Source organism: Ambystoma mexicanum, chromosome 1p (assembly GCF_040938575.1).
Source record: "Ambystoma mexicanum isolate Mex_15411 chromosome 1p, UKY_AmexF1_1, whole genome shotgun sequence".
In the NCBI taxonomy this organism is placed as follows: domain Eukaryota; kingdom Metazoa; phylum Chordata; class Amphibia; order Caudata; family Ambystomatidae; genus Ambystoma; species Ambystoma mexicanum.
Window position 1 is genome coordinate 28,182,328 of NC_090921.1, and position 19,564 is coordinate 28,201,891.

Below are 19,564 nucleotides of genomic sequence, written 5' to 3' on the forward strand. Positions count from 1 at the left end.
GTCAAACTCAGCCAAAAACAGAGCCCAGCGGAGCTGCTTGGTAGACTGAGCTTTGGCCGTCTTCAGATATTGTAAGTTGCGGTGATCTGTCATTACGGTGACTGTGTGTCTGGCTCCCAAAAGATAATGCCGCCAGGCTTTAAAGGCTGATCTGATAGCTAAAAGTTCCTTGTCTGTAATTGAATAGTTGATCTCGGGAGCCGAGAATTTGCGGGACCAAAAGGCTACAGGATGTAATTGGTGTTTGACCGGATCTCTTTGTGATAAAACTGCCCCCATAGCAAGACTAGAAGCATCTGTTTCTACGATGTAGGGGAGTTCTGGGCGAGGGTGTTTTAGAACAGGTGCAGAGATGAATTTAGCTTTTAAGTCCTGAAAAGCTTGTTCCGCCTCGGTAGACCACTCAAAACGTTTGTTTTTCTTTAATAGAGCGGTGATGGGCTGGACTATTTGAGAGAATTCAGGAATGAACCTGCGGTAAAAGTTAGCGAAGCCTAACATGCTTTGAACTCCTTTTACAGAGGTTGGTGAAGGCCACTTGATGATTGCATCGACTTTCTTTGAATCCATATGGACTCCGTTTGGTGACAATATGAATCCCAGGAACTCAACTTCAGTTACGTTGAAAACGCATTTTTCAAGTTTAGCAAAAAGGTTATGTTGACGTAATCTCTCGAGGACCACTTTAACGTGTTTCTGATGTTCCTCTTCAGATGATGAATAGACGAGGATGTCATCAATGTAGACAACAACACACACATCTATGAGTTCTCTAAGGACATCATTCATAAAATACTGGAAGGCGGCAGGAGCGTTGCATAGTCCAAAGGGCATAACTTGATATTCAAACAGCCCATACTTGGTGCGGAAGGCCGTCTTCCATTCATCGCCCTCTTTTATTCGTACCAAGTGGTAGGCTCCTCTGAGATCCAACTTTGTATATATACATGCGTCTTTGACTTGGTCCAGGAGTTCAGGGATCAAAGGTAACGGGTATCTGTTTTTAACAGTGATTTGATTCAGGGCGCGGTAATCTATACAAGTCCTAAGGTCTCCTTCCTTTTTCGGAACGAAGAACAAAGCCGAGGAAGCTGGAGATTTTGAAGGACGGATAAATCCGTTAGCTAGGTATTGGTCCAGATATTGTCTGAGGTGAAGATTCTCTGGCTCGGTGAGGGCATAAATCCTACTGCAAGGAGGAGTTGCTGGTTTCACTGGACAGTCTCGAAGAAAGTGCCCCGAGTTTCCGCAATAGAGGCATAATTGCAGCTGTCTTCTCCTTTCTCGCTCTTTTTGGGTTAAAGGTCCTTTCATGCCCCCTATTTGCATGGGTTCCACGGTGTCAGCACCCCTAGTAGAGGTCTGCGGTTTAGAAAACACTCGGGTATCAAATTTGGAACGATCAGCCTTTCTGTTCTGTAATCTGTGGTCCAATTGAACAACTAAGTCAATATAGTCTGAGCATTCTTGTGGAGGATTCACAACTTGAGCTAGCACATCCTTGAGCTCTCCACGCAGGCCTCTGTAGAAAAGCGTTATTCTTTTATCCTCAGGCCATTGAGTTTCCACTATAAGTCAGTTGAATGAGGCAATGTAAGTCAAGAGGTCTTGATTACCCTGTCGTAACGAAAGGAGTTCATTGTCCAAGGCCAGCCCTTGTGCATGTCTTGCGAACAGTTTCTCCATGCTGGACTGGAAGGCCTGGAAATCATGAAGAACCGGATCATCCTGAGTGACTAAAGGGATCGACCAATCTGCGGCACTGCCACTGAGATAAGAAAGCACAAAAGCCACCTTGGCCTGATCTGTTGGGAAGGCAGCTGGTCTACATAAGAAGTGTAGGCGGCACTGGTTAATGAACGCTGCAAATCTCTTTGGGTCACCAGGAAAGCGTTCGGGCGGAGCCAAGGGCACATTACCGGGTAGATTGATTTGCACTGGATTTGAGGAGGATGCTGAAGGATAATTTCCTCCTGGAGCGGGCAAAGGTGTTTGTCCTGCCTGCGTTTGTAGCAATTGCCTAGCGAGGTCCTCTGTTCGCTCCTTGGATATTATCAGCTCTCTTCTTAGAGCGTTTGTTTCCTGACGAGCTGCATGTACTTCTGCTCTTAGTTCCCCAAGCAACTGGGCCAATTGATCAGTATCCGAGGTTTCCATTGCGCCTGGGTAGGAGTTTTGCGGTGGGCTTCGCGTTCTGTAACGCTCACCTGATTCCCACGGAGGCGCCGGTCTTGGCAGGATGGTGTCTGTGACTCGAAAAGTGAAGTGCAGGACTCGATTGGCTTCCGGGGCTGAGCCTCTTCGCACTGTGTGTCTAACTCGAAGAGTGAGATATCTGCAGGTGAAAGAATATGGGGTTAATGATCTGGGGTTGTCGGGTATCTCTCTCCCTTTCCCTTCCTCGCTTTTCCGTGGAGCCCCAAGGTCAACGTGCTCACCTTAGATAGGTGAATGCTGGACTCTCCATCTGCGTCTGGTGCAGGGTGCCATTGCCAGTTCCTTCACTGGGTGAAACGTAGGCCTCTTGACCTCAGAAGATTGCTACCGTCGTTAACTGCACGAACGGTGAATTTCCGGACACCTTTTAAGTCCTTACAGTCTTTAGGTGCGTGGGCACGCTAATGTGGAACAGGGCTCTGTATAATGCTTTTTCTATTTGTCTTGCAGGGCTCTTGAGGTAGAAGATGGTGTGAAGAAAGCCGAAGTGCGAGCCATAGTCTTGGAATGACGCGCTTGGAAATGCGTAAGTAAATGCCAGTTGCCTGCTTTTCAAAAGCTCTCTAACTGTCTCTTTTCCCTTGCAGTTGTGAGTTCGGGTGTTGAAGAGACGCTGGAAACGCCGGAGTATTTGCAGGCACCCTATTGTGGCGGGCGCGATGGCGCGTAAGTAAAATACCTGTCTAATGTCTCTTCTTTTGTCTTTCAGGTGCAGGATTGCAGCGTTGAAGAAAACCGGAATTCGCGGAGTGCCGGTAAGTAATTCCACACAGGAATAACTATGCTTTTGTCTTCACAGGCGGAGGAGCAGCGTGAAGAGATGGTAGCTGCCGATGGATCAGGTGAGGAAAGCGCTGCGCGTGAAGGTTGCCGTGCTAACCTGTTGTTTCTTGTCTTTGCAGGTGCTACTGAAGGTTGGGTACAGGAATGGTAAGCGTTTGTTCTTGCAGGTTCAGGATCGGAAAGAAGAAACCTGGAACAGACACGGTGAGCGTTCTGCTGCAGATGCAGAATAACGCGAAGCACGTTTCATCAATCGGGTGTGGTTTAAATAGCCTTGGAGTGATGAGGCGTCTTCCTCCACGGCCTTGCTTAGGTAAGAAAAGAGTTCCTGTTCCAGAAGAGTTCCAGTGTTGTATCCAGGGAGTGGAGCTTGCCCCACCCAGGTAAGAAAGTAGTCCCGGCTCACAGAGGATTCCTATGTGGCTGGTAAGTAAGCAGCATGGTCTGCTGCAGGTAAGTCCACCCAAGCATCTTCATACAAATTATGAGCCCGGCGCTTCCAGTGCCGGGACCAGTGACTTTGATGAGCCTGGTGCCACCGGCGCCAGGACAAGGTCCAAAAGGTCCCAGTGGGGACCGGCTGGTGCCTAGGATGAAGGTTAGGGGCCTGCTTGCAAGGACGTTGGGCTGGTCCTAGCTCCTTGGAAGCAGTGATCATGACAGTGAGTGTAGCTTGCATTGCTGAGGTCCTTCATTTACCCTTTCAGTGTGGGGGTGCTTGCACTGCTCCATCCCATGCAGTTCCTTCTCTATGCGGGCATAGCTTGCATTGCAGAGGCCCTTCATTTACCTCTTCATTGTGGGGGGGCTTTCACTGCTCCATCCCATGCAATCCCTTCTCTGTGTGAATGTAGCTTCCATTTCTGAGGTCCTTCATTTACCCTTTCAGTGTAGGGGTGCTTTCACTGCTCCATCCCATGCAGTTCCTCCTTTATGCGAGTGAAGCTTGCATTGCTGAGGCCCTTCATTTACCTCTTCAGTGTGGGGGTGCTTCCACTGCTCCATCCCATGCAGTTCCTTCTCTATGCGAGTGGAGCTTGCACTGCTGAGGCCCTTCATGCATCTGCTCAGTGTGGGGGGGTGCTTGCACTGCTCCATCCCATGCAGTTCCTTCTCTATGCGAGTGGAGCTTGCACTGCTGAGGCCCTTCATGCATCTGCTCAGTGTGGGGGTGCTTGCACGGCTCCATCCCATGCAGTCCATTCTCTATGTGAGTGTAGCTTGCATTTCTGAGACCCTTCATTCACCTTTTCAGGGTGGGGGAGCTTGCACTGCTCCATCCCATGCAGTTCTTTCTCTATGCGAGTGTAGCTTGCATTGTAGATGCCCTTCATTTACGCTTCAGTGTGTGGGGGGGTGCTTGCACGGCTCCATCCCATGCAGTTCCTTCTCTATGTGAGTGTAGCTTGCATTGCTGAGGCCCCTCATTTACCTCTTCAGTGTGGGGGTGCTTACACTGCTCCATCCCATGCAGTTCCTTTTCTATGTGAGTGTAGCTTGCATTGCTGAGGCCTCTCATTTACCTTTTCAGAGTGGGGGTGCTTGCACTGCTCCATCCCATGCAGTTCCTTCTCGTTGCGAGTGGAGCTTGCATTGCTGAGGCCCCTCATTTACCTCTTCAGTGTGGGGGTGCTTGCACTGCTCCATCCCATGCAGCTCCTTCTCTATGCGAGTGGAGCTTGCATTGCTGAGGCCCCACATTTACCTCTTCAGTGTGGGGGTGCTTGCACTGCTCCATCCCATGCAGCTCCTTCTCTATATGAGGGGAGCTTGCATTGCTGAGTCCTCTCATTTACCTCTTCAGTGTGGGGCTGCTTGCACTGCTCCATCCCATGCAGTCCCTTCTCTATGCGAGTGAAGCTTGAATTTCTGAGGCCCTTCATTCACCTCTTCAGTGTGGGGGGGTGCTTGCACTGCTCCGTCCATGCAGTTCCTCCTCTATGCAAGTGTAGCTTGCATTGCCGAGGCCCTTTATTTGCCTCTTCAGTGTGGGGGTGCTTGCACTGCTCCATCCCATGTAGTCCCTTCTCTATGCGAGTGCAGCTTGCATTGCTGAGGCCCCTCATTTACCTTTTCAGTGTGGGGGTGCTTGCACTGCTCCATCCCATGCAGTCCCTTCTCTATGTGAGTGTAGCTTGCATTGCTGAGGCCCCTCATTTAATCCTTCAGTGTGGGGGTGCTTGCACTGCTCCATCCCATGCAGTCCCTTCTCTATGTGAGTGTAGCTTGCATTGCTGAGGCCCCTCATTTAATCCTTCAGTGTGGGGGTGCTTTCATTGCTCCATCCCATGCAGTTCCTTCTCTATGCGAGTGTAGCTTGCATTGCTGACGCCCTTCATGTACCTCTTCAGTGTGAGGGTGCTTGCACTGCTCCATCTCATGCAGTCCCTTCTCTATGCGAGTGTAGCTTGCATTGCTGAGGCCTCTCATTTACCTCTTCAGTGTGGGGGGTGCTTGCACTGCTCCATCTCATGCAGTCCCTTCTCTATGCAAGTGGAGCTTGCATTTTTGAGACCCTTCGTTCGCCTCTTCAGCGTGGGGGTGCTTGCACTGCTCCATCCCATGCAGTCCATTCTCTATGCAGGTGGAGCTTGCATTGCTGAGGCCCCTCATTTGCCTCTTCAGTGTGGGGGCGCGTGCACTGTTCCATCTCATGCAGTCCCTTCTCTATGTGAGTGAAGCTTGCATTGCTGAGGCCCCTCATTTAACTCTTCAGTGTGAGGGTGCTTGCACTGCTCCATCCCATGCAGTCCCTTCTCTATGCAAGTGGAGCTTGCATTGCTGAGGCCCCTCATTTACCTCTTCAGTGTGAGGGTGCTTGCACTGGTCCATCTCATGCAGTCCCTTCTCTATGTGAGTGGAGCTTGCATTGCTGAGGCCCCTCATTTACTCCTTCAGTGTGGGGGTGCTTGCACAGCTCCATCCCATGCAGTTCCTTCTATGTGAGTGGAGCTTGCATTGCTGAGGCCCCACATTTACCTCTTCAGTGTGGGTGTGCTTGCACTGCCCCATCCCATGCAGTCCCTTCTCTATCCGAGTGTAGCTTGCATTGCTGAGGCCTCTCATTTACTACTTCAGTGTGGGGGGTGCTTGCACTGCTCCATCCCATTCAGTCCCTGTTCTATGCGAGTGAAGCTTGCATTGCTGAGGCCCCTCATTTACTACTTCAGTGTGGGGGTGCTTGGACTGCTCCATCCCATGCAGTACCTTCTCTATGCGAGTGCAGCTTGCATCGCTGAGGCCCCTCATTTACCTCTTCAGTGTGGGGGTGCTTGCACTGCTCCATCCTGTGCAGTTCCTTCTCTATGCAAGTGTAGCTTACATTTCTGAGGCTCCTCATTTACCTTTTCAGTGTGGGGTGCTTGCACTGCTCCATCCCATGCAGTTCCTTCTCTATGCGAGCATAGCTTGCATTGCTGAGGCCCCTCATTTACCTCTTCAGTGTGAGGGTGCTTGCACTGCTCCATCTCATGCAGTCCCTTCTCTATGGGAGTGGAGCTTGCATTGCTGAGGCCCCTCATTTACCTCTTCAGTGTGGGGGTGCTTGCACTGCTCCATCCCATGCAGTCCCTTCTCTATGCAAGTGTAGCTTGCATTGCTGAGGCCCCTCATTCACCTCTTCAGTGTGTGGGTGCTTGCACTGCTCCATCCCATGCAGTTCCTTCTCTATGCGGGCGTAGCTTGCATTGCAGAGGCCCTTCATTTACCTCTTCATTGTGGGGGGGCTTGCACTGCTCCATCCCATGCAATCCCTTCTCTATGTGAGTGTAGCTTCCATTGCTGAGGTCCTTCATTTACCCTTTCAGTGTGGGGGTGCTTGCACTGCTCCCTCCCATGCAGTTCCTCCTTTATGCGAGTGAAGCTTGCATTGCTGAGGCCCTTCATTTACCACTTCAGTGTAGGGGTGCTTGCTCTGCTCCATCCCATGCAGTTCCTTCTCTATGTGAGTGTAGCTTGCATTGCTGTGGCCCTTCATTTACCTCTTCAGTGTGAGGGTACTTGCACTGCTCCATCCCATGCAGTTCCTTCTATGCGAGTGGAGCTTGCATTGCTGAGGCCCCACATTTACCTCTTCAGTGTGGGTGTGCTTGCACTGCCCCATCCCATGCAGTCCCTTCTCTATCCGAGTGTAGCTTGCATTGCTGAGGCCTCTCATTTACTACTTCAGTGTGGGGGGTGCTTGCACTGCTCCATCCCATGCAGTCCCTGTTCTATGCGAGTGAAGCTTGCATTGCTGAGGCCCCTCATTTACTACTTCAGTGTGGGGGTGCTTGGACTGCTCCATCCCATGCAGTACCTTCTCTATGCGAGTGCAGCTTGCATCGCTGAGGCCCCTCATTTACCTCTTCAGTGTGGGGTGCTTGCACTGCTCCATCCTGTGCAGTTCCTTCTCTATGCAAGTGTAGCTTACATTTCTGAGGCTCCTCAATTTACCTTTTCAGTGTGGGGTGCTTGCACTGCTCCATCCCATGCAGTTCCTTCTCTATGCGAGCATAGCTTGCATTGCTGAGGCCCTTCATTCACCTCTTCAGTGTGGGGTGCTTGCACTGCTCCATCCTGTGCAGTCCCTCCTCTATGCGAGTGGAGCTTGCATTGCTGAGGCCCCTCATTTACACCTTCAATGTGGGGGTGCTTGCACTGCTCCATCCCATGCAGTCCCTTCTCTATGCGAGTGTAGCTTGCATTGCAGATGCCCTTCATTTGGCTCTTCAGTGTGGGGGTGCTTGCACAGCACCATCTCATGCAGCCCCTTCTCTATGCAAGTGTAGCTTGCATTGCTGAGGCCCCTCATTTACCTCTTCAGTGTGAGGGTGCTTGCACTGCTCCATCCCATGCAGTCCCTTCTCTATGTGAGTGTAGCTTGCATTGCAGAGGCCCTTCATTTACCTCTTCATTGTGGGGGGGTTTGCACTGCTCCATCCCATGCAATCCCTTCTCTATGTGAGTGTAGCTTCCATTGCTGAGGTCCTTCATTTACCCTTTCAGTGTGGGGGTGCTTGCACTGCTCCATCCCATGCAGTTCCTCCTTTATGCGAGTGAAGCTTGCATTGCTGAGGCCCTTCATTTACCTCTTCAGTGTGGGGGTGCTTCCACTGCTCCATCCCATGCAGTTCCTTCTCTATGCGAGTGGAGCTTGCATGCTGAGGCCCTTCATTCACCTCTTCAGTGTGGGGGGTGATTGCACTGCTCCATCCCATGCAGTTCCTTCTCTATGCGAGTGGAGCTTGCATTGCTGAGGCCCCTCATTTAATCCTTCAGTGTGGGGGTGCTTGCACTGCTCCATCCCATGCAGTCCCTTCTCTATGCGAGCATAGCTTGCATTGCTGAGGCCCCTCATTTACCTCTTCAGTGTGATGGTGCTTGCACTGCTCCATCTCATGCAGTCCCTTCTCTATGCGAGTGGAGCTTGCATTGCTGAGGCCCCTCATTTACCTCTTCAGTGTGGGGGTGCTTGCACTGCTCCATCCCATGCAGTTCCTTCTCTATTGAGTGTAGCTTGCATTGCTGGAGCCCTTCATTCACCTCTTCAGTGTGTGGGCGCTTGCACTGCTCCATCCCATGTAGTCCCTCCTCTATGCGAGTGGAGCTTGCATTGCAGAGGCCCCTCATTTACTCCTTCAGTGTGGGGGTGCTTGCACAGCTCCATCCCATGCAGTTCCTTCTCTATGTGAGTGTAGCTTGCATTGTAGATGCCCTTCATTTACGCTTCAGTGTGTGGGGGGGGTGCTTGCACGGCTCCATCCCATGCAGTTCCTTCTCGTTGCGAGTGGAGCTTGCATTGCTGAGGCCCCTCATTTACCTGTTCAGTGTGGGGGTGCTTGCACTGCTCCATCCCATGCAGTCCCTTCTCTATACAAGTGCTGCTTGCATTACTGAGGCCCCTCATTTACCCCTTCAGTGTGGGGGTGCTTGCACTGCTCCATCCCATGCAGTCCCTTCTTTATGCGAGTGGAGCTTGCTTTTCTGAGGCCCTTCATTCACCTCTTCAGTGTGGGGGGTGCTTGGACTGCTCCATCCCATACAGTTCCTTCTCTATGCAAGTGCAGCTTGCATTGCCGAGGCCCTTTATTTACCCCTTCTGTGTGGGGGCTCTTGCACTGCTACATACCATGCAGCTCCTTCTCTATGCGAGTGGAGCTTGCATTGCTGAGGCCCCACATTTACCTCTTCAGTGTGGGGGTGCTTGCACTGCTCCATCCCATGCAGCTCCTTCTCTATATGAGGGGAGCTTGCATTGCGGAAGCCTCTCATTTACCTCTTCAGTGTGGGGGTGCTTGCACTGCTACATTCCATGCAGTCCCTTGTTTATGCGAGTGGAGCTTCCATTGCTGAGGCCTCTCATTTACCTCTTCAGTGTGGGGGTGCTTGCACTGCTCCATCCCATGCAGTCCCTTCTCTATGCGAGTGAAGCTTGAATTTCTGAGGCCCTTCATTCACCTCTTCAGTGTGGGGGGTGCTTGCACTGCTCCGTCCCATGCAGTTCCTTCTCTATGCGAGTGTAGCTTGCATTGCTGAGGCCCCTCATTTAATCCTTCAGTGTGGGGGTGCTTGCACTGCTCCATCCCATGCAGTCCCTTCTCTATGCGAGCATAGCTTGCATTGCTGAGGCCCTTCATTTACCTCTTCAGTGTGGGGGTGCTTGCACTGCTCCATCCCATGCAGTTCCTTCTCTATGTGAGTGTAGCTTGCATTGCAGAGGCCCCTCATTTACTCCTTCAGTGTGGGGGTGCTTGCACAGCTCCATCCCATGCAGTTCCTTCTCTATGCGAGTGTAGCTTGCATTGTAGATGCCCTTCATTTACGCTTCAGTGTGTGGGGGGGGTGCTTGCACGGCTCCGTCCCATGCAGTTCCTTCTCTATGCGAGTGTAGCTTGCATTGCTGAGGCCCCTCATTTAATCCTTCAGTGTGGGGGTGCTTGCACTGCTCCATCCCATGCAGTCCCTTCTCTATGCGAGCATAGCTTGCATTGCTGAGGCCCTTCATTTACCTCTTCAGTGTGGGGGTGCTTGCACTGCTCCATCCCATGCAGTTCCTTCTCTATGTGAGTGTAGCTTGCATTGTAGATGCCCTTCATTTACGCTTCAGTGTGTGTGGGGGGGGGTTCCTTGCACGGCTCCATCCCATGCAGTTCCTTCTCGTTGCGAGTGGAGCTTGCATTACTGAGGCCCCTCATTTACCTCTTCAGTGTGGGGGTGCTTGCACTGCTACATCCCATGCAGTCCCTTCTTTATACGAGTGTAGCTTGCATTGCTGAGGCCCCACATTTACCTTTTCAGTGTGGGTGTGCTTGCACTGCTCCATCCCATGCAGTCCCTTCTCTATGCGAGTGGAGCTTGCATTGCTGAGGCCCCACATTTACCTCTTCAGTGTGGGGGTGCTTGCACTGCTCCATCCCATGCAGCTCCTTCTCTATATGAGGGGAGCTTGCATTGCGGAAGCCTCTCATTTACCTCTTCAGTGTGGGGGTGCTTGCACTGCTACATTCCATGCAGTCCCTTGTTTATGCGAGTGGAGCTTCCATTGCTGAGGCCTCTCATTTACCTCTTCAGTGTGGGGGTGCTTGCACTGCTCCATCCCATGTAGTCCCTTCTCTATGCGAGTGCAGCTTGCATTGCTGAGGCCCCTCATTTACCTTTTCAGTGTGGGGGTGCTTGCACTGCTCCATCCCATGCAGTTCCGCATCTACGCAAGGGCAGGTTGTATTGCTGAGGCCCCTCATTTAATCCTTCAGTGTGAGGGTGCTTGCACTGCTCCATCCCATGCAGTCCCTTCTCTATGTGAGTGTAGCTTGCATTGCTGAGGCCCCTCATTTAATCCTTCAGTGTGGGGGTGCTTTCATTGCTCCGTCCCATGCAGTTCCTTCTCTATGCGAGTGTAGCTTGCATTGCTGACGCCCTTCATGTACCTCTTCAGTGTGGGGGGTGCTTGCACTGCTCCATCTCATGCAGTCCCTTCTCTATGCAGGTGGAGCTTGCATTGCTAAGGCCCCTCATTTGCCTCTTCAGTGTGGGGGCGCGTGCACTGTTCCATCTCATGCAGTCCCTTCTCTATGTGAGTGAAGCTTGCATTGCTGAGGCCCCTCATTTATCTCTTCAGTGTGAGGGTGCTTGCACTGCTCCATCCCATGCAGTCCCTTCTCTATGCAAGTGTAGCTTGCATTGCTGAGGCCCCTCATTTACCACTTCAGTGTGAGGGTGCTTGTACTGGTCCATCTCGTGCAGTCCCTTCTCTATGCGAGTGGAGCTTGCATTGCTGAGGCCCCTCATTTACTCCTTCAGTGTGGGGGTGCTTGCACTGCTCCATCCCATGCAGTTCCTTCTCTATGTGAGTGTAGCTTGCATTGCTGTGGCCCTTCATTTACCTCTTCAGTGTGAGGGTGCTTGCACTGCTCCATCCCATGCAGTTCCTTCTCTGTGCGAGTGGAGCTTGCATTGCTGAAGCCCTTCACTTGCCTCTTCAGTGAGGGGTGCTTGCACTGCTCCATCCCATGCAGTTCCTTCTCTATGCGAGTGTAGCTTGCATTGCTAAGGCCCCTCTTTTAACTCTTCAGTGTGGGGGTGCTTGAACTGCTCCATCCCATGCAGTCCCTTCTCTATGCAAGTGTAGCTTACATTGCTGAGGCCCCTCATTTACCTCTTCAGTGTGGGGGTGCATGCACTGCTCCATCCCATGCAGTCCCTTCTCTGTGCAAGTGTAGCTTGCATTTCTGAGGCCCCTCATTTGCCTCTTCAATGTGGGGGTGCTTGCACTGCTCCACCCCATGCAGTTCATTCTCTATGCAAGTTTAGCTTGCATTGCTGAGGCCCCTCATTTACCTCTTCAGTGTGGGGGTGCATGCACTGCTCCATCCCATGCAGTCCCTTCTCTGTGCAAGTGTAGCTCGCATTTCTGAGGCCTCTCATTTACTATTTCAGTGTGGGGGGTGCTTGCACTGCTCCATCCCATGCAGTCCCTGTTCTATGCGGGTGAAGCTTGCATTGCTGAGGCCCCTCATTTACTACTTCAGTGTGGGGGTGCTTGGACTGCTCCATCCCATGCAGTACCTTCTCTATGCGAGTGCAGCTTGCATCGCTGAGGCCCCTCATTTACCTCTTCAGTGTGGGGTGCTTGCACCGCTCCATCCTGTGCAGTTCCTTCTCTATGCAAGTGTAGCTTACATTTCTGAGGCTCCTCATTTACCTTTTCAGTATGGGGTGCTTGCACTGCTCCATCCCATGCAGTTCCTTCTCTATGCGAGCATAGCTTGCATTGCTGAGGCCCTTCATTTACCTCTTCAGTGTGGGGTGCTTGCACTGCTCCATCCTGTGCAGTCCCTCCTCTATGCGAGTGGAGCTTGCATTGCTGAGGCCCCTCATTTACTCCATCAATGTGGGGGTGTTTGCACTGCTCCATCCCATGCAGCCCCTTCTCTATGCGAGTGTAGCTTGCATTGCTGAGGCCCCTCATTTAACTCTTCAGTGTGAGGGTGCTTGCACTGCTCCATCTCATGCAGTCCCTTCTCTATGCGAGTGGAGCTTTCATTGCTGAGGCCCCCCATTTACTTCTTCAGTGTGGGGGTGCTTGCACTGCTCCATCCCATGCAGTTCCTTCTCTATTGAGTGTAGCTTGCATTGCTGGAGCCCTTCATTCACCGCTTCAGTGTGGGGGTGCTTGCACTGCTCCATCCCATGCACTTCCTGCTCTATGCGGGCGTAGCTTGCAATGCAGAGGCCTTTCAGTTACCTCTTCAGTGTGGGGGGTGCATCCACTGCTCCATCCCATGCAGTTCCTCCTTTATGCGAGTGAAGCTTGCACTGCTGAGGCCCTTCATGCATCTGCTCAATGTGGGGGGGTGCTTGCACTGCTCCATCCCATGCAGTTCCTTCTCTATGCGAGTGGAGCTTGCATTGCTGAGGCCCCTCATTTAATCCTTCAGTGTGGGGGTGCTTGCACTGCTCCATCCCATGCAGTCCCTTCTCTATGCGAGCATAGCTTGCATTGCTGTGGCCCTTCATTTACCTCTTCAGTGTGGGGGCGCTTGCACTGCTCCATCCCATGCAGTCCCTCCTCTATGCGAGTGGAGCTTGCATTGCAGAGGCCCCTCATTTACTCTTTCAGTGTGGGGGTGCTTTCATTGCTCCATCCCATGCAGTTCCTTCTCTATGCGAGTGTAGCTTGCATTGCTGACGCCCTTCATGTACCTCTTCAGTGTGGGGGTGCTTGCACTGCTCCATCTCATGCAGTCCCTTCTCTATGCGAGTGGAGCTTGCATTGCTGAGGCCTCTCATTTACCTCTTCAGTGTGGGGGTACTTGCACTGCTCCATCTCATGCAGTCCCTTCTCTATGCAAGTGTAGCTTGCATTTTTGAGACCCTTCATTCACCTCTTCAGTGTGGGGGTGCTTGCACTACTCCATCCCATGCAGTCCATTCTCTATGCGGGTGGAGCTTGCATTGCTGAGGCCCCTCATTTGCCTCTTCAGTGTGGGGGCGCGTGCACTGTTCCATCCCATGCAGTCCCTTCTCTATGCAAGTGTAGCTTGCATTGCTGAGGCCCCTCATTTACCTCTTCAGTGTGAGGGTGCTTGCACTGGTCCATCTCATGCAGTCCCTTCTCTATGCGAGTGGAGCTTGCATTGCTGAGGCCCCTCATTTAATCCTTCAGTGTGGGGGTGCTTGCACTGCTCCATCCCATGCAGTCCCTTCTCTATGCGAGCATAGCTTGCATTGCTGAGGCCCTTCATTTACCTCTTCAGTGTGGGGGCGCTTGCACTGCTCCATCCCATGCAGTCCCTCCTCTATGCGAGTGGAGCTTGCATTGCAGAGGCCCCTCATTTACTCTTTCAGTGTGGGGGTGCTTTCATTGCTCCATCCCATGCAGTTCCTTCTCTATGCGAGTGTAGCTTGCATTGCTGACGCCCTTCATGTACCTCTTCAGTGTGAGGGTGCTTGCACTGCTCCATCTCATGCAGTCCCTTCTCTATGCGAGTGGAGCTTGCATTGCTGAGGCCTCTCATTTACCTCTTCAGTGTGGGGGTACTTGCACTGCTCCATCTCATGCAGTCCCTTCTCTATGCAAGTGTAGCTTGCATTTTTGAGACCCTTCATTCACCTCTTCAGTGTGGGGGTGCTTGCACTACTCCATCCCATGCAGTCCATTCTCTATGCGGGTGGAGCTTGCATTGCTGAGGCCCCTCATTTGCCTCTTCAGTGTGGGGGCGCGTGCACTGTTCCATCCCATGCAGTCCCTTCTCTATGCAAGTGTAGCTTGCATTGCTGAGGCCCCTCATTTACCTCTTCAGTGTGAGGGTGCTTGCACTGGTCCATCTCATGCAGTCCCTTCTCTATGCGAGTGGAGCTTGCATTGCTGAGGCCCCTCATTTGCTCCTTCAGTGTGGGGGTGCTTGCACTGCTCCATCCCATGCAGTTCCTTCTCTATGTGAGTGTAGCTTGCATTGCTGTGGCCTTTCATTTACCTCTTCAGTGTGAGGGTGCTTGCACTGCTCCATCCCATGCAGTTCCTTCTCTATGCGAGTGGAGCTTGCATTGCTGAAGCCCTTCACTTGCCTCTTCAGTGTGGGGTGCTTGCACTGCTCCATCCCATGCAGTTCCTTCTCTATGCGAGTGTAGCTTGCATTGCTAAGGCCCCTCTTTTAACTCTTCATTGTGGGGGTGCTTGAACTGCTCCATCCCATGCAGTCCCTTCTCTATGCATGTGTAGCTTACATTGCTGAGGCCCCTCATTTACCTCTTCAGTGTGGGGGTGCATGCACTGCTCCATCCCATGCAGTCCCTTCTCTGTGCAAGTGTAGCTTGCATTTCTGAGGCCCCTCATTTGCCTCTTCAATGTGGGGGTGCTTGCACTGCTCCATCCCATGCAGTTCATTCTCTATGCAAGTTTAGCTTGCATTGCTGTGGCCCTTCAGTTACCTCTTCAGTGTGGCGGTGCTTGCACTGCTCCACCCCAAGCAACTCCTTCTCTATGCGAGTGTAGCTTCCATTGCTGAGGTCCTTCATTTACCCTTTCAGTGTGGGGGTGCTTGCACTGCTCCATCCCATGCAGTTCCTCCTTTATGCGAGTGAAGCTTGCATTGCTGAGGCCCTTCATTTACCTCTTCAGTGTAGGGGTGCTTCCACTGCTCCATCCCATGCAGTTCCTTCTCTATGCGAGTGGAGCTTGCATGCTGAGGCCCCTCATTTAATCCTTCAGTGTGGGGGGTGCTTGCACTGCTCCATCCCATGCAGTTCCTTCTCTATGCGAGTGGAGCTTGCATTGCTGAGGCCCCTCATTTAATCCTTCAGTGTGGGGGTGCTTGCACAGCTCCATCCCATGCAGTTCCTTCTCTATGTGAGTGTAGCTTGCATTGTAGATGCCTTTCATTTACGCTTCAGTGTGTGGGGGGGGTGCTTGCACGGCTCCATCCCATGCAGTTCCTTCTCGTTGCGAGTGGAGCTTGCATTACTGAGGCCCCTCATTTACCTCTTCAGTGTGGGGGTGCTTGCACTGCTACATCCCATGCAGTCCCTTCTTTATACAAGGGTAGCTTGCATTGCTGAGGCCCCACATTTACCTTTTCAGTGTGGGGGTGCTTGCACTGCTCCATCCCATGCAGTTCCTTCTCTATGCAAGTGCAGCTTGCATTGCTGGAGCCCTTCATTCACCGCTTCAGTGTGGGGGTGCTTGCACTGCTCCATCCCATGTTACCTTCTGTATGCGAGTGCAGCTTGCATTGCTGAGGCCCTTCATTCACCTCTTCAGTGTGTGGGTGCTTGCACTGCTCCATCCCATGCAGTTCCTGCTCTATGCGGGCGTAGCTTGCATTGCAGAGGCCCTTGATTTACCTCTTCAGTGTGGGGGTGCTTGCACTGCTCCATCCCATGCAGTTCCTTCTCTATGCGGGCGTAGCTTGCATTGCAGAGGCCCTTCATTTACCTCTTCATTGTGGGGGGGCTTGCACTGCTCCATCCCATGCAGTTCCTCCTTTATGCGAGTGAAGCTTGCACTGCTGAGGCCCTTCATGCATCTGCTCAATGTGGGGGGGTGCTTGCACTGCTCCATCCCATGCAGTTCCTTCTCTATGCGAGTGGAGCTTGCATTGCTGAGGCCCCTCATTTAATCCTTCAGTGTGGGGGTGCTTGCACTGCTCCATCCCATGCAGTTCCTTCTCTATGCGAGTGTAGCTTGCATTGTAGATGCTCTTCATTTACGCTTCAGTGTGTGGGGGGGGGTGCTTGCACGGCTCCATCCCATGCAGTTCCTTCTCGTTGCGAGTGGAGCTTGCATTGCTGAGGCCCCTCATTTACCTTTTCAGTGTGGGGGGGAGTGCTTGCACTGCTCCATCCCATGCAGTCCCTTCTCTATACGAGTGTTGCTTGCATTACTGAGGCCCCTCATTTACCTCTTCAGTGTGGGGGTGCTTGCACTGCTACATCCCATGCAGTCCCTTCTTTATACGAGTGTAGCTTGCATTGCTGAGGCCCCACATTTACCTTTTCAGTGTGGGTGTGCTTGCACTGCTCCATCCCATGCAGTCCCTTCTTTATGCGAGTGGAGCTTGCTTTTCTGAGGCCCTTCATTCACCTCTTCAGTGTGGGGGGTGCTTGGACTGCTCCATTCCATGCAGTCCCTTGTTTATGCGAGTGGAGCTTCCATTGCTGAGGCCTCTCATTTACCTCTTCAGTGTGGGGGTGCTTGCACTGCTCAATCCCATGCAGTCCCTTCTCTATGCGAGTGAAGCTTGAATTTCTGAGGCCCTTCATTCATCTCTTCAGTGTGGGGGGTGCTTGCACTGCTCCGTCCATGCAGTTCCTCCTCTATGCAAGTGTAGCTTGCATTGCCGAGGCCCTTTATTTGCCTCTTCAGTGCGGGGGTGCTTGCACTGCTCCATCCCATGCAGTTCCTCCTCTATGCGAGTGCAGCTTGCATTGCTGAGGCCCCACATTTACCTCTTCAGTGTGGGGGTGCTTGCACTGCTCCATCCCATTTAGTCCCTTCTCTATGCGAGTGCAGCTTGCATTGCTGAGGCCCCTCATTTACCTTTTCAGTGTGGGGGTGCTTGCACTGCTCCATCCCATGCAGTTCCGCATCTATGCAAGGGCAGCTTGTATTGCTGAGGCCCCTCATTTAATCCTTCAGTGTGAGGGTGCTTGCACTGCTCCATCCCATGCAGTCCCTTCTCTATGTGAGTGTAGCTTGCATTGCTGAGGCCCCTCATTTAATCCTTCAGTGTGGGGGTGCTTTCATTGCTCCATCCCATGCAGTTCCTTCTCTATGCGAGTGTAGCTTGCATTGCTGAAGCCCTTCATGTACCTCTTCAGTGTGAGGATGCTTGCACTGCTCCATCTCATGCAGTCCCTTCTCTATGCGAGTGGAGCTTGCATTTTTGAGACCCTTCATTCACCTCTTCAGTGTGGGGGTGCTTGCACTACTCCATCCCCTGCAGTCCATTCTCTATGCGGGTGGAGCTTGCATTGCTGAGGCCCCTCATTTGCCTCTTCAGTGTGGGGGCGCGTGCACTGTTCCATCCCATGCAGTCCCTTCTCTATGCAAGTGTAGCTTGCATTGCTGAGGCCCCTCATTTACCTCTTCAGTGTGAGGGTGCTTGCACTGGTCCATCTCATGCAGTCCCTTCTCTATGCGAGTGGAGCTTGCATTGCTGAGGCCCCTCATTTGCTCCTTCAGTGTGGGGGTGCTTGCACTGCTCCATCCTGTGCAGTTCCTTCTCTATGCAAGTGTAGCTTTCATTGCTGAGGCCCTTCATTTACCTCTTCAGTGTGGGGTGCTTGCACTGCTCCATCCTGTGCAGTCCCTCCTCTAGGCGAGTGGAGCTTGCATTGCTGAGGCCCCTCATTTACTCCTTCAATGTGGGGGTGCTTGCACTGCTCCATCTCATGCAGCCCCTTCTCTATGCTAGTGTAGCTTGCATTGCTGAGGCCCCTCATTTACCTCTTCAGTGTGGGGGTGCTTGCACTGCTCCATCTCATGCAGTCCCTTCTCTATGCGAGTGTAGCTTGCATTGCTGAGGCCCCTCAATTACCTCTTCAGTGCGAGGGTGCTTGCACAGCTCCATCCCATGCAGTCCCTTCTCTATGCAAGTGTAGCTTACATTGCTGAGGCCCCTCATTTACCTCTTCAGTGTGGGGGTGCTTGCACTGCTCCATCCCATGCAGTTCCTTCTCTATTGAGTGTAGCTTGCATTGCTGGAGCCCTTCATTCACCGCTTCAGTGTGGGGGTGCTTGCACTGCTCCATCCCATGTTACCTTCTGTATGCGAGTGCAGCTTGCATTGCTGAGGCCCTTCATTCACCTCTTCAGTGTGTGGGTGCTTGCACTGCTCCATCCCATGCAGTTCCTGCTCTATGCGGGCTAGCTTGCATTGCAGAGGCCCTTGATTTACCTCTTCAGTGTGGGGGTGCTTGCACTGCTCCATCCCATGCAGTTCCTTCTCTATGCGAGCGTAGCTTGCATTGCAGAGGCCCTTCATTTACCTCTTCATTGTGGGGGGGCTTGCACTGCTCCATCCCATGCAATCCCTTCTCTATGCGAGTGTAGCTTCCATTGCTGAGGTCATTCATTTACCCTTTTAGTGTGGGGGTGCTTGCACTGCTCCATCCCATGCAGTTCCTTCTCTATGCGAGTGAAGCTTGCATTGCTGAGGCCCCTCATTTAATCCTTCAGTGTGGGGGTGCTTGCACTGCTCCATCCCATGCAGTCCCTTCTCTATGTGAGCATAGCTTGCATTGCTGAGGCCCTTCATTTACCTCTTCAGTGTGGGGGCGCTTGCACTGCTCCATCCCATGCAGTTCCTTCTCTATGCGAGTGTAGCTTGCATTGTAGATGCCCTTCATTTACGCTTCAGTGTGTGGGGGGGGGTGCTTGCACGGCTCCATCCCATGCAGTTCCTTCTCGTTGCGAGTGGAGCTTGCATTGCTGAGGCCCCTCATTTACCTTTTCAGTGAGGGGGGGAGTGCTTGCACTGCTCCATCCCATGCAGTCCCTTCTCTATACGAGTGTTGCTTGCATTACTGAGGCCCCTCATTTACCTCTTCAGTGTGGGGGTGCTTGCACTGCTACATCCCATGCAGTCCCTTCTTTATACAGTGTAGCTTGCATTGCTGAGGCCCCACATTTACCTTTTCAGTGTGGGTGTGCTTGCACTGCTCCATCCCATGCAGTCCCTTCTTTATGCGAGTGGAGCTTGCTTTTCTGAGGCCCTTCATTCACCTCTTCAGTGTGGGGGGTGCTTGGACTGCTCCATTCCATGCAGTCCCTTGTTTATGCGAGTGGAGCTTGCATTGCTGAGGCCCCTCATTTACCTCTTCAGTGTGGGGGTGCTTGCACTGCTCCATCCCATGCAGTCCCTTCTCTATGCGAGTGAAGCTTGAATTTCTGAGGCCCTTCATTCATCTCTTCAGTGTGGGGGGTGCTTGCACTGCTCCGTCCATGCAGTTCCTCCTCTATGCAAGTGTAGCTTGCATTGCCGAGGCCCTTTATTTGCCTCTTCAGTGCGGGGGTGCTTGCACTGCTCCATCCCATGCAGTTCCTCCTCTATGTGAGTGCAGCTTGCATTGCTGAGGCCCCACA